Below are 16210 nucleotides of genomic sequence, written 5' to 3' on the forward strand. Positions count from 1 at the left end.
CTAGCTTAAAAGGGCAATATTTCAGACAACCTAACTGCCCAAGGTTTCAATAGCCTCTTTACTTACACCATGTGCAAGGTTTTTCAAGACTTACATGATGTCCCTTTTATATCACTATTTTTGATTCTGGGGATTAGTCCTGTCCTCAATATTTTTTTCTTAAAAATATGGTTTGACAATATGAGGCATTTTAGGAATGGAACAGTCTTTACAAACTGATACTACACTTCTCAAGAAAGAGTTTGGAAATCTGAAGAATACTACCACTTTAACTAACAAAACTCAGTCAACTGAGGTACTTTTAGAAATGGTATAGACTGCTACCAAACTTCTCAAAAAAGAAGTCAAAAATCTGAAGGAGTACATGAACAATTTAACTAACAAAACTCAGTCAACTGAGGTACTTTTAGAAATGGTAGAGAGTGGTACCAAGATTCCCGAAAAAGCGGTAATTTATTTAAAGGAAGATTCCGCACTTAAGAGAAGGAAACAGCCGATTTGGCACATAGAACACAATCAATGAATAAAGCTGACACATTATTTGAGAGAATTCACACTGTTGAATGTATTAATCATACTCTGTCAAGGGGTATGACAGATTGACTGATAGAATGTCTCTCCAGAAAGGTAATATGCATGCTATAACGATTATGTCCAAGGATGAGGCGTTATCTCTACTGGACAGACTTCATACCTTGGAATCCTCAATGAGGGCATTAGAGCAAGACATTGGACAGGAGATCCAGATATTACAAAAAGCAGTGGTAAACAGATTTGGAAAGATTGAGGAAACTATTGAATTTGATGACCAGGAACAAAAGGTAAAAAGACAAAATTTAGCCTTGTCAGTATGTAATAATGTATGGGATAGTTTCCTCAGAGTTCTTCCTGCCTTTCCAGTATTAACATCAGAAAAAGTATCTGGCCTCAAGTACCAGCTGTTGGGATAACACCTGATTTAATAATTACTTTAAACAAAAACTTAGATAATGATAAAAATTTGAATAGTCCCAGAGAATTAACAGCTGAAGCAGAAAAGGAATTGACAATTGTTGAGGAGAAATTACAGGAGGCACATGTGGATAGGGTGAATCTAAATCTTAATTGTATTCTAGTTACATTGCCTTCCAGAATTTCTCCTACAGGAATTTTAATGCAGAAGGACGATATTACCTTAGAATGGATCTTTTTACCACATAAACCAAGTAAAAAATTAAAAACTTATGTAGAAAAAGTCTAGGAATTAATTATAAAAGGTAAACTGACACTTTGTCAATTAGCAGATATAGACCTAGCAGAGATTATACTGTCTTTTACTGCTGAAGAAATAATAAAGCTATGGGAAGACAATGAACCCTGGCAAAGGGTTTGTGCTTAATATTTTGGAAGATTAATAGCAATTATCCCAAAAGTGATAGACTTAACCTTAAAAAGATAACTTCTTGGATTCTTCTCTGAATTGTAAGTGATGCACCAGTAACTGGAAACCGTACATTTATACTGATGCAAATAAATTAGGGAAGGCAGGTTACAAATCAGAAGAATTAAGTAAGGTGGAACAAAGCCCTTATAATTCTGTCCAGAAGGCAGAATTATACGCTATTCTTATGGTGCTAAAGGATTTTAAAGAACCTCTCAATATAGTTACTGATTTACAATATGCAGAAAGAGTTGTCTTGCATATTCAGACTACTAAATTTATACCAGATGATATGGAATTGACTTCATTATTCATCCAGGTGCAAGATATAATCAGGAATAGGCTTTGTCCTCAATACATAACACACTTCCGATCTCATACAGGTCTGCTAGATCCTTTAGCACAAGGTAATTCACTTTACTTTTGCAGGATTCCATTAAGAGAACATTGCCCCCATGTCAGTGAGAATGGATTTTGCTTTGTGTGGCAGGTGTGGCCCAAAGGGCAGGAAAAACAAATTGAGGGACAAAGAACTGCAGTGTCCTCTGGGGCTGGACTTGGGCACTTACAGGATGAGAACAGAGAGGAAGCTGCAGTTCAGGGCAGCTGCTCACAATCAAGATTCCCACCCAGCAGGGACAGGATGGGAGGAGCCTCATGCAGAGCCCTGCAGAGACACTTCCCATACTCACAGAAGTGAAACTAGCAAGCTGCAGGGTCTCTGCAGCTGCCCAGGGGTGTTCTGTTGCTTCCCAGAGCAGGGCCTCTTCCCAGTGCTGATCTGATAAATTGTATCCCTTCCAGGAATCCCTCCCCAGAATGTCTCAGCAGGTCCTCATTTGAGTTAGGATTTCTATTACAGACAGTTGCTATTGCCTCATCATCCCCTGAATTAGGAGCTGAACATGTGTAGAGCTGGGGATGGCAGTAGAGTTGGCATAGTGTGGGCATAGCAGGATGGAGTCCTGGGCTGGATCCTGAGCACTGTACACACCCAGGTGTGCTGACACATGCATGGGTCTTAGTCACTCTTCTGGTTCTGTGACAAACGGCACGACTGAGGCACCTTATAAGGACAATGCTTGATTTGGGGCTTGCAGTTTCAAAGGGTTAGAGGTCATGGCCACCACAGTGGGGAGAATGGCAGCAGTCAGGGAGGCATGGTGCTGGGGCAGGAGGTGAGAGGACACACTCTGAGGCAGAGATAGGACACTGGAAATGCCCAGAATGTACTGAAATTTCACACCCATATCACATATACTCCAATAATTCCACACCTCCTAATCTTTCCCAAACAGACCCAATAACTGGGAACTAAGTATGAAGGCCATTCTTATTCAAAACACCACAGGATCCCACTGCTTTGGAGCTGGCAGCAGGAAGATCAGGAGCTCAGAGGCCATTCTCAATAATAGGGGACTATCATGCCAAGACAGCCTGAGATACATAAGAATCTTGCTGAGAAAAGGCAGTTGTGTAAGGGACACAATGGGGAAGACTGAGCCGTCCCCATTTTCAGTCTCACCCCCACTCCTGCACATCTATCTCATGTGTTCCTTATATTCTCAGATCTACTAAAATATGACATACGGAGCGACAGCTGAGTTTTGTTTAACATACCTTTTGCCTCATCTTCTTTCTGTTCTTATTTTTGGAGAGGGGCTATCACAATGAACCCCAACTTGACCACTGTCTAAGATCTGACTCCTTCAGCCTCCCCAGTGTTGAGACCATGGGCTTTTGCTGTTGTTTTACTTCTGTCTTTGTACTCCAGGTATTGAACCCAGGACATTGTGAATGCTGGGCCAGTGTTCCATCCCTGAGCTAAACCCCTACCCCGAACTCCACATCTTGATAAGGACAAGAGACAAGAAAATGAACTGTTGTTCTTGCTGTGGACACAATGACTTTCAATCAATATTATGATATTCTGATTTTTCTAAATTGTTAATAATTATGCAAAATTCTTTACAACTTTTGATTGGTTTTATTTTCTTTTGGGGGGTTTTGTTTTATTTTTATTTTTTCTTTTTTTCTTGTTTTTCTTTCTCATTTTTTTATTAAAAATTTCCATCTCCTCCCCTTCTCTGCCTTCCCTCCCCTCCCCTCCACCCATGCCCCCACTCCCTCCCTCTCTAGGCCAAAGACCATCAGGGTTCCCTACACTATGTTAAGTCCAAGATCCTCCCAACTCCCCCAAGGTCCAGGAAAGTGAGCAACCAAACTGAGAAGGCTCACACAGGGCCCGTCCATGACGTAGAATCAAAGCCTATTGCCATTGTCCTTGGCTTCTCAGTCAGCCTCCACAGTCAGCCTCATTCAGAGAGTCTGGATTGATCGCATGTTCCATCAGTCCTATTCCAACTGGTCTTGGTGATCTCCCGTTAGTGCTGTCCCACCATCTCAGTGGGTGAACGCACCCCTCATGGTCCTGACTTTCTTGCTCATGTTCTCCCTCCTTCTGTTCCTCATCAGGACCTTGGGAGCTCAGTTCGGTGCTCCAATGTGGGGCTCTGTCTCTATCTCCATCCATCGCCAGGTGAAGGTTCTATGGTGATATGCAAGATATTCATCAGTATGGCTATAGGATCTGGCCTTTTCCAGCTCCCTCTCCTCAGCTGCCCAAGGAAGTAGCTGGGGGCATCTCCCTGGATACCTGGGAACCCCTCTAGAGTCAAGTCTCTTGACAACCTTAAAATGGCTCCCTTAATTAAGATATATGCTTCCCTGCTCCCATATCCACCCTTCCTATATCCCAACCATCCCATTCCCCAAGCTCTCCCCATCCTCCCCTTCACACTTTTCTCTCCCCATCTCCCCTTGCGACCATCCCACCCCACCCCCAAGTTCCCAATTTTTGCCCGGCAATCTTTTCTACTTCCAATATCCAGAGGATAACTATATGTTTTTCTTTGGGTTCACCTTCTTATTATCTTATCTAGGATCACGAATTATAGGCTTGATGAACTTTATTTATGGCTAGAAACTGATTATGAGTGAGTACATCCCATGTTCATCTTTTTGGGTCTGGGTTACCTCACTCAGAATAGTGCCTTCTATTTCCATCCATTTGCATGCAAAATTCAAGATGTCATTGATTTTTATTGCTGAGTAGTATTCTAATATGTATATATTCCACAGGTTCTTCATCCATTCTTCCACTGAAGGGCATCTAGGTTGTTTACAGGTTCTGGCTATTACAAATAATGCTACTAGGAACATAGTTGAACAAATGCTTTTGTAGTATGATTGGGCATCTCTTGGGTAAATTCCCAAGAGTGGAATTGCTGGATCCTGGGGTAGGTTGATCCCGAATTTCCTGAAAAACTGCCACATTGCTTTCCAAAGTGGTTGCACAAGTTTGCATTCCCACCAGCAATGGATGAGTGTACCCCATACCCCACAACCTCTCCAGCAAAGGTTATTATTGGTTTTGGATTTTAGCCAATCTGACAGGTGTAAGATAGTATCTCAAAGTTGTTTTGATTTGCATTTCCCTGATAGCTAGGAGGTTGAGCATGACCTTAAGTGTCTTTTGGCCATTTGAACTTCTTCTGCTGAGAATTCTCTGTTCAGTTCAGAGCCCCATTTTTTAATTGGGTTAATTAGCATTTTAAAGTCTAGTCTCTTGAGTTCCTTATATATTTTAGAGATCAGACCTTTGTCAGTTGCAGGGTTGGTGAAGATCTGTTCCCAGTCAGTAGGCTGCCTTTGTGTCTTAGTGACAGTGTCCTTTGCTTTACAGAAGCTGCACAGCTTCAGGAGGTCCCATTTATTCAATGTTGCCCTTAATGTCTGTGCTGCTGGGGTTATACGTAGGAAACAGTCTCCTGTGCCCATATGTTGTAGAGTACTTCCCACTTTCTCCTCTATCAAGCTCAGTGTGTTCAGATTAATATTGAGGTCTTTAATCCATTTGGAAGTGAGTTTTGTGCATGGTGATAGATATGGATCTACTTTCATTCTTCTACAGGTTGACATCCAGTTATGCTAGCACCATTTGTTGAAGATGCCCTCTTTCTTTGATTGTGTACTTTTGGCTCCTTTATCAAAAATCAGGTGTTCATAGGTATGTGGGTTAAGATCTGGGTCTTCTATTCGATTCCATTGGTCGACTTCTCTGTTTTTATGCCAATACCAAGCTGTTTTCAATACTGTAGCTCTGTAATAGAGTTTGAAGTCAGGGATGGTAATGCCTCCAGAAGTACCTTTATTGTATAAGATTGTTTTGACTATCCTGGGTTTCTTGTTTTTCCATATAAAGTTGATTATTGTCCTCTCCATATCTGTGAAGAATTTTGATGGGACCTTGATGGGGATTGCATTGATCTATAGATTGCTTTTGGTAGAATTGCCATTTTTACTATGTTGATCCTCCCAATCCAGGAGCAAGGGAGATCCTTCCATTTTCTGGTATCCTCTTCAATTTCTTTCTTCAAAGATTTAAAGTTCTTGTCAAATAAATCCTTCACTTCCTTGGTTAGAGTTTCTCCCAGATATCTTATGCTATTTGTGGCTATCGTGAAAGGTGACACTTCTCTGATTTCCCTCTCTGCTTCCTTATCCTTTGTGTATAGGAGGGCAACTGATTTTTTGGAGTTGATCTTGTATCCTGCCACATTACTGAAGAAGTTTATCAGCTGTAGGAGTTCTTTGGTGGAGTTTTTGGGGTGCTTATGTACACTAACATATCATCTGCAAATAACGCAAGTTTAACTTCTTCCTTTCCAATTCGAATCCCCTTGATCCCCTTATGTTGCCTTATTGCTATTGCTAGAAGCTCGAGCACCATATTGAAGAGATAAGGAGAGAGTGGACAGAAATTAGTATGGCCACACCCGCTTGTTTCTTAGGACCATTTGCTTGATAAACCTTTTCCCAACCCTTTACTCTGAGAAGATGTCTGTCTTTGTGGTTGAGGTATGTTTCTTGTAAACAGCAGAATGTTGGATCCTGTTTTCGTATCCAATCTCTTAGCCTGTACCTTTTTATAGGTGAATTGAGTCCATTGATATTCAGTGATATTAATGACCAGTGGTTTTTAACTCCAGTCATTTTTTTTCTGGTAGTAGAGTTTGTGTGTTACCCTTCTTCTAGTTGTGCTGGTGAAGGGTCGCTAGATGCCTGAGTTATTGTCGGCGTTGTTGGACTCCTTGGTTTGTGATTTTCCTTCTATTACTTTCTGCAAGGCTGGATTTGTGGCTACGTATTGTTTAAATCTGTTTTTGTCCTGGAATATCTTGTTTTCTCCATCGATGGTGAATGCAAGCTTTGCTGGGTAGTCTAGGCTTGCATCCATGTTCCCTTAGTGTCTGTAGCACATCTATCCAAGACCTTCTGGCTCTCATGGTTTCTATTGAGAAGTCAGGTGTAATTCTGATAGGTTTCCCTTTATATGTTACTTGACCTTTTTCCTTTGCAGCTCTTAATATCTGTTCTTTATTCTGTATGTTTTGTGTTTTGATTATTATATGGCGTGGGGATGTTTTCTTTTGATCCAGTCTATTCGGTGTTCTGTAGGCTTCTTGTACCTTCATAGGAATATCCTTCTTTAGGTTGGGGAAGTTTTCTTCTATAACTTTGTTGAGGATATTTTCTGTGCCTGTGAGTTGTAATTCTTCTCCTTCTTCTACCCCAATTATTCTTAGGTTTGGTCTTTTCATGATGTCCCAGATTTCCTGGATGTTTTGTGTTAACAATTTGTTGGATTTGTTTAGTTCTTTAATCTGTGAGTTTATTTCCTCTATAGTATCTTCAGAGTCCGAGATTCTTTCTTCCATCTCTTGTATTTTGTTGGTAATACTTTTCCCTGTAGTTTCTGTTCATTTACTCAGAATTTCCATTTCCAGTCTTCCCTTGGATTGTGTTTTCATCATTACCTCCATTTAATTTATCAGGTCTTGTACTGTTTCCCTTACCTGTTTGATTGCTTTTTCTTGTTTTTCTTGGGTATCTTTGAGAGATTTATTTATTTCATCTACCTTTTTGTTTGTCATCTCCATTTCTTTTTGGCAGTTTTTTACCTCCTGTTTAAGGTCCTCTATTATTTTCATAAATTACTGTTTAAGGCCGATTTCTTCTATTTCTTCTGGAGTAGGGTATTCAATTCTTGTTGTTTCGAGATGTCTGGATTCTGGTGATGTCATGTTGCCTTTCATGTTGTTGGAGGAGTTCTTGCATTGGCGCCTGCCCATCTCTTCCCTCAAATGGAGCCAGGAGAGACTTGGTGTCTTAGTCCAATCTTTGCTGTGACTGAATCTGGTTGGATCTCCTCAGTGCCAGAGCAGGACCTATTCCTTGCAGTACAATCTGAAGGAGCCCGCACTCCCTTGCCAGAATCCTCAGACCTGCCTGGAGGGCAGCCTCTCACCCCTTTGGTTGGATGGCTTGTTCAGATGGACCTCCACAGCACTCTGGTTTTGTTTTCAAAGCAGGGTCATAATTAACATCCCAGACTGGGTTGGAACTGACTAATGTTCAGAATGGTCTCTAACTCCTGGCAGTACTCCAACCTCAAACTGGCGAATACAGGTAGAATCACTATCCTAATTAATCTTTATCAATAAAAAAAATCATGGGTAAGAATCTAAAAGATTAGAGAACAGGGAGCAGCCAATAGTTGCTTCCTATCTCTTCCATTCCTCTGTCCAAAGAGAGCCAGATCCTCTCCCGCCTTGCTACTTCCTGTCTCCTTTCTCCAGTCCTCTAGATCTCTATGGTCACCTAGTGGCTAGCTCTGCCCTCTAACTCCAAATAAGCTTTTTGTCAAAACACAGTCAAAATACCACACAACAGGGGTTAGAGGAATAAGCCACCATGTCTTTGTCTACTACGGATTTCAAACAATGCCTCCTCTGTTTCTTCCTACAGCCTTCTTGAGAATTAAAACCATAAAATGTTCAGTCATTTAGCTCTTCAAGAACTTTCTCTGCAGACACAACTCCACTCCCGTCTCCATACAAAGATTTGACTTTGTGGTCAAATCAGTCAGTCTGCCATCAGTCCCTAAACGCAGTGAAAAGAATGAAGGCGGCCAGAAGAGCACAGCACTGACCACACTGCTGAGCAGTGCAGAAATGTGTGTGAGTAACTGTGTCAATACACACTGACATTTATTTCAACACAGGAAAGGCTTTCCCATGAAACAGTTATGGAAGAAATATTAAACAAAAAGGATACCAAAGAGCTATGTTAGGTTTTTTTCTTTAATGAATTTACAATTTGATTAAAGTAAAAATCATCCATTATTTTTTTACTACAGGTATTCTGATTCTTCAAAACATGGTGATATTTTGAGTGGTTGATGCATACTCTGCCAGCATGTAGTGCTAGAACCTTTAATCTGCATGCTGCCCTATAACTGCCTCTCTGCTGTCACAGATAGAGACAAGATGGAGCTCTACTCAAAGTGAGTCCCCAGCAGATCCCCTGCTGGTGAAAGGATGTCCTGTTTGTGTCACGACTGCCCTGCCTCCTGCCTGGCTGCAGGCTCCTGCTGTGAACTTAGCTCTCCATCCTACAAAGCATAAGTACAGTCCTGTTCTCCTACCACAGGGTCCCTGATGCTATCCAGAAATCCCTCCATTCTGTCTTCTGTGGCGCTGGAGCCTGAACTCTCCTGGGGACACCCACTATGCTGTGTCCTCTTTGTCTTTCTGTTTTCTAATGGCAATCTGACTCCAAATAAACTCCGTACTGCCCAGTTATCCCTCACCGTGTTCTCTTGAACCAACTACCTCATCCAAAACCTCTTTAAAAGTAAAACAAAACAGGGAAGGGTCTTATTTCTTAATTGAGCCTGGACTCAGATGTACAGCAACCTTCCTGTCTTTGCCTCCTGAGTACTGGGATTGTATCAAAACCATCATGCCAGGTTCTGGTATTCAACCTCACCACTCCTTTATTACATCAAGAAGGAGATAAAACAGACTCCATAGTGGGTATCATTTATATGCCAGAGGCAATGTAAGTTCCTAGAAACATTCTATTGTTCATATTTCACAACACAGCACAAGGGAAGTTCAGGGCATCACCATCATTCACTGTGAAATGGAAATCATAGGATTTAATGTATTCCATAAGAAACAAATGGAGCCCCACAATTATCCTCTCAAAAAATAAATGTGAAAACCAAACAATAGATATCTACAACATTTTAGAATACACTTGGTGACAGATTCCAGGATCTAACACCAAGATATCAGGAAAGTCAAATCTTCGCTCCTCCCACCTGCCCGCTCTTGCATGGATCACCATTCCAGGACATCTCCCCAGTAACTAACAGAGAAAGCAACTCCTGAGTGTGCAGTGGATGCTTGATGTGCATCAAACTTGCTCTTTTTAAAAACTTACACAATGCGTTCACATTTGTTTAAGTGTCTAGTCCTGTGCGAACTGCATCATGTGTGCGGAGGCAGAGGATAATCTGTGGGAGTTGATTGAACTCAGGTCAGGGGGCTTGGCGGAAAATGCTTCTACCCTCAGAGCCTCCTAACACAGCTAAAATCTATTTTCTGACACTGAACTACAGTATGTGTGCATCTACAACAGTAAAACTGTAAAAACAACAAACAATAAACAAAGCAAAAAATCAAAACAAAAACCCCATAAAGCATAAGTTTTTGAGGTTGCTATTCAGAATGGCAGGATTAGAACCCAGGTACTCTGAACACAGTCTTAGTGGTTACCATTAGAGATAATTCTTTATTAAGTTTTGATGAAGCACAGTGTTGTAGTTAAACTGATGTACCACTAAAGGCTCATTCCTAGGCTGGAGACCCCTACATATATTTTCTCCAAGCTGGAGAAGAACTTTCTGTCATTTTCTGTGAGTGACAGAGGAATGGGGTTATGGAGACTTGGAAGAGCTGAGACATGTGGCTCAGGAGCAGAGCACCTCCTCAGCATGCACAAGGCCCTGGCTTCCATCTGTGGCACCACAAAACAGGAAGTGTGGGTTAGCAGAGCTCTTACCTCATGAGGAGTCATTGTCTTTGGAAATATGGGAAGAGATGAATTGCTATTGTCTTGTAAACAGACAAGTAACTGGATCAAGGAAAAGAATCAATACTGGTTTGTATTTAGAAGTGTAGGGTAGATCCTCCCATCTTTGGGGCCACAAAATCCCACAGCTCAGCCTGTTTGGGCTCTGGGGACCTGGAATTGAGTGCACCCAGGCCGGTGGGAGGTCCCCTCCTTCATTTGACTGCCCGGAGCAAGGTAGGCCTTTGTCTGAGAGCTGCTTAGCCTGCAAGGGGACCTGACAGTCTGCAGGAGGATCCATCGTTCTTTGGGGTGAGTGAGGAGTGAGTGCCCGAACCGCGGCAGCTGCCTGGAGAGGGACCACCGACTCTCCACAACTCCCCCTGCCACCAGCACACTTCCTGCTCTTCCTGCAGGGGTTATTCTCCCCGGATACCGCCTCTCTCTCCCTGTCCCTTCCCAGCTTGCACCCAGAACCCTCCCTCCCTCCCCCTTCCTCATCCTCCCGTCTTTGGGGCCACAAAATCCCACAGCTCAGCCTGTTTGGGCTCTGGGGACCCGGAATTGAGTGCACCCAGGCCGGTGGGAGGTCCCCTCCTTCATTTGACTGCCTGGGGCAAGGTAGGCCTTTGTCTGAGAGCTGCTTGGCCTGCAAGGGGACCTCACAGTCTGCAGGAGGATCCATCATTCTTTGGGGTGAGTGAGGAGTGAGTGCCCGAACCGCGGCAGCTGCCCGGAGAGGGACCACCGACTCTCCACAACTCCCCCTGCCACCAGCACACTTCCTGCTCTTCCTGCAGGGGTTATTCTCCCCGGATACTGCCTCTCTCTTCCTGTCCCTTCCCAGCTTGCACCCAGAATCCTCCCCCCCTCCCCCTGCCTCATCCTCCCGTCTTTGGGGCCACAAAATCCCACAGCTCAGCCTGTTTGGGCTCTGGGGACCTGGAATTGAGTGCACCCAGGCCGGTGGGAGGTCCCCTCCTTCATTTGACTGCCCGGAGCAAGGTAGGCCTTTGTCTGAGAGCTGCTTGGCCTGCAAGGGGACCTGGCAGTCTGCAGGAGGATCCATCATTCTTTGGGGACACCAAACACCTCCGCGCTCCTTTTGAAGGAAGAGATGGGCAGGCGCCAATGCAGGAGCTCCTCCAACAACATGAAAGGCAACATGACATCACCACAAGCCAGACATCCCTAAACAACAAGAATTGAACACCCTACCCCAGAAGATATAGAAGAAACCGACATTAAACAGTACTTTATGAAAATAATAGAGGACCTTAAACAGGAGGTAAAAAACTGCCATAAAGAAATGGAGATGACAAACAAAAAGGTAGACGAAATAAATAAATCTCTCAAAGATACCCAAGAAAAACAAGAAAAACAAGAAAAAGCAATCAAACAGGTAAGGGAAACAGTACAAGACCTGATAAATGAAATGGAGGTATTGAAGAAAACACAATCTGAGGGACGACTGGAAATGGAAACTCTGAGTAAACGAACAGAAACTTCAGAGACAAGTATTTCCAACCGAATACAAGAGATGGAAGAAAGAATCTCGGACTCTGAAGATACTATAGAGGAAATAAACTCACAGATTAAAGAACTAAACAAATCTAACAAATTCTTAACACAAAACATTCAGGAAATCTGGGACACCATGAAAAGACCAAACCTAAGAATAATTGGGGTAGAAGAAGGAGAAGAATTACAACTCAAAGGCCCAGAAAACATATTCAACAAAATTATAGATGAAAACTTCCCCAACCTAAAGAAGGATGTTCCTATGAAGGTACAAGAAGCCTACAGAACACCAAATAGACTGGATCAAAAGAAAGCATCCCCACGCCATATAATAATCAAAACACAAAACATACAGAATAAAGAACAGATATTAAGAGCTGCAAAGGAAAAAGGTCAAGTAACATATAAAGGGAAACCTATCAGAATTACACCTGATTTCTCAATGGAAACCATGAAAGCCAGAAGAGCTTGGATAGATGTGCTACAGACACTTAGGGAACATGGATGCAAGCCTAGACTATTATACCCAGCAAAGCTTGCATTCACCATTGATGGAGAGAAAACAAGATATTCCAGGACAAAAACAGATTTAAACAATACGCAGCTACAAATCCAGCCTTGCAGAAAGTAATAGAAGGAAAATCACAAACCAAGGAGTCCAACAACGCCGACAATAACTCAGGCATCTAGCGACCCTTCACCAGCACAACTAGAAGAAGGGAAACACACAAACTCTACTACTAAAAATGACTGAAGTTAACAACCACTGGTCATTAATATCACTTAATATCAATGGACTCAATTCACCTATAAAAAGGCACAGGCTAAGAGACTGGATACGAAAACAGAATCCAACATTTTGCTGTTTACAAGAAACACACCTCAACCACAAAGACAGGCACCTACTCAGAGTAAAGGGTTGGGAAAAGGTTTATCAAGCAAATGGCCCTAAGAAACAAGCGGGTGTGGCCATACTAATTTCCAACAAAGTTGACTTCAAACTAAAATCAATCAGAAGAGATGGAAAGGGACACTTTATACTCATAACAGGAAAAATCCTTCAGAATGAAGTCTCAATCCTGAATATCTATGCCCCTAATATAAAAGCTCCCACTTATGTAAAAGAAACACTTCTAGAACTCAAGGCAGCCATCAAACCACACACACTAATAGTTGGAGACTTCAACACTCCTCTCTCACCAATGGACAGGTCAATCAGACAGAAACCTAACAGAGAATTGAAAGACTTAATGGAGGTAATGAACCAAATGGACTTAACAGACATCTATAGAACATTCCACCCAAATAGGAAAGAATATACCTTCTTCTCTGCGACTCCTGGAACCTTTTCGAAAATTGACCATATACTTGGTAACAAAGCAAACTTCCACAGTTACAAAAAAATATTAGTAACCACCTGTGTCTTATCGGATCACCATGGATTAAAATTAGAATTCAACAACAATGCTACCCCCAGAAGGCCCACAAACTCATGGAAACTGAACAGTCAACTACTGACCCACACCTGGGTCAAGGAAGAAATAAAGAAAGAAATTAAAGTCTTTCTTGAATTTAATGAAAACAAAGACACAACATACTCAAACCTATGGGACACAATGAAAGCAGTGCTAAGAGGAAAGTTCATAGCACTAAGTGCCCACTTAAAGAAAACGGAGAAAGCACTCATTGGTGACTTAACAGCACACCTGAAAGCTCTGGAAAAAAAAGAAGCAGACTCACCTAGGAGAAGTAGAAGACTGGAAATAATCAAACTGAGGGCAGAAATCAACAAAATAGAAACACAGAAAACAATCCAAAGAATCAATGAAACAAGAAGCTGGTTCTTGGAGAAAATCAACAAGATTGACAAACCCTTAGCCAAACTAATCAAACGGCAGAGGGAGAACACGCAAATTAACAAGATCAGAAATGAAATGGGGGACATAACCACAGACACAGAGGAAATTCAGAAAATCATTAGATCTTACTACAAAAGCCTGTATGCCACAAAATTGGAAAATGTAAAAGAAATGGACAGTTTTTTAGAAAAATACCATATACCAAAGTTAAACCAGGACCAGGTGAATGCTCTAAATCGTCCTGTTAGTCACGAAGAATTAGAAACTGTTATCAGAAACCTCCCTACCAAAAAGAGCCCAGGACCAGATGGTTTCAATGCGGAATTCTACCAGAACTTCCAAGAAGACCTAATACCTATACTCCTTAAGGTATTTCATAATATAGAAACACAAGAGTCACTGCCAAATTCCTTCTATGAAGCTACAGTTACCCTGATACCTAAACCACACAAAGACTCAACCAAGAAAGAGAATTACAGGCCAATCTCACTCATGAACATTGACGCAAAAATTCTCAATAAAATACTGGCAAACAGAATCCAAGAACACATTAGAAAAATTATCCATTACGATCAAGTAGGCTTCATCCCAGAGATGCAGGGCTGGTTCAACATACGAAAATCTATTAATGTAATCCATCATATAAACAAACTGAAGGAAAAAAACCATATGGTCATCTCTTTAGATGCTGAAAAAGTATTTGACAAAATTCAGCACCCTTTTATGATAAAGGTCTTGGAGAGATTAGGGATACAAGGGTCATTCCTAAATATAATAAAAGCTATTTACAGCAAGCCGACAGCTAACATCAAATTAAACGGAGAGAAACTCAAGGCTATCCCACTAAATTCAGGAACACGACAAGGCTGTCCACTCTCTCCTTATCTCTTCAATATAGTGCTTGAAGTTCTAGCAATAGCAATAAGACAACATAAGGGAATCAAGGGGATTCAATTTGGAAAGGAAGAAGTTAAACTTTCATTATTTGCAGATGATATGATAGTATACATAAACGACCCCAAAAACTCCACCAAAGAACTCCTACAGCTGATAAACTCCTTCAGTAACGTGGCAGGATACAAGATCAACTCCAAAAAATCAGTCGCCCTCCTATACACAAAGGATAAGGAAGCAGAGAGGGAAATCAGAGAAGTATCACCTTTCACAATAGCCACAAATAGCATAAGATATCTGGGAGTAACTCTAACCAAGGAAGTGAAGGATTTATTTGACAAGAACTTTAAGTCTTTGAAGAAAGAAATTGAAGAGGATACCAGAAAATGGAAGGATCTCCCCTGCTCGTGGATTGGGAGGATCAACATAGTAAAAATGGCAATTCTACCAAAAGCAATCTATAGATTCAATGCAATCCCAATCAAGGTCCCATTAAAATTCTTCACAGAGATTGAGAGGACAATAATCAACTTTATATGGAAAAACAAGAAACCCAGGATAGCCAAAAAAATCTTATACAATAAAGGTACTTCTGGAGGCATTACCATCCCTGACTTCAAACTCTATTACAAAGCTACAGTATTGAAAACGGCTTGGTATTGGCATAATAACAGAGAAGTTGACCAATGGAATCGTATAGAAGACCTGGATCTTAAACCACAAACCTATGAACACCTGATTTTTGATAAAGGAGCCAAAAGTACACAATGGAAGAAAGAGGGCATCTTCAACAAATGGTGCTGGCATAACTGGATGTCAACCTGTAGAAGAATGAAAGTAGATCCATATCTATCACCATGCACAAAACTCAAGTCCAAATGGATTAAAGACCTCAATATTAATTTGAACACATTGAGCTTGATAGAGGAGAAAGTGGGAAGTACTCTACAACAAATGGGCACAGGGAACCGTTTCCTATGCATAACCCCAGCTGCACAGACTTTAAGGGCAACATTGAATAAATGGGACCTCCTGAAGTTGAGCAGCTTCTGTAAAGCAAAGGACATTGTCACTAAGACACAAAGGCAGCCTACTGACTGGGAAAAGATCTTCACCAACCCTGCAACTGACAAAGGTCTGATCTCTAAAATATATAAGGAACTCAAGAGACTAGACGGTAAAATGCCAATTAACCCAATTAAAAAATGGGGCGCTGAACTGAACAGAGAATTCTCAACAGAAGAAGTTCGAATGGCCAAAAGACACTTAAGGTCATGCTCAACCTCCCTAGCTATCAGGGAAATGCAAATCAAAACAACTTTGAGATATCATCTTACACCTGTCAGATTGGCTAAAATCCAAAACACCAATAATAACCTTTGCTGGAGAGTTTGTGGGGTAAGGGGCACACTCATCCATTGCTGGTGGTAATGCAAACTTGTGCAACCACTTTGGAAAGCAGTGTGGCGGTTTCTCAGGAAATTCGGGATCAACCTACCCCAGGACCCAGCAATTCCACTATTGGGAATCTACC

The sequence above is a fragment of the Arvicola amphibius genome, chromosome 1 (genome assembly GCF_903992535.2).
Source record: "Arvicola amphibius chromosome 1, mArvAmp1.2, whole genome shotgun sequence".
Classification (NCBI taxonomy): domain Eukaryota; kingdom Metazoa; phylum Chordata; class Mammalia; order Rodentia; family Cricetidae; genus Arvicola; species Arvicola amphibius.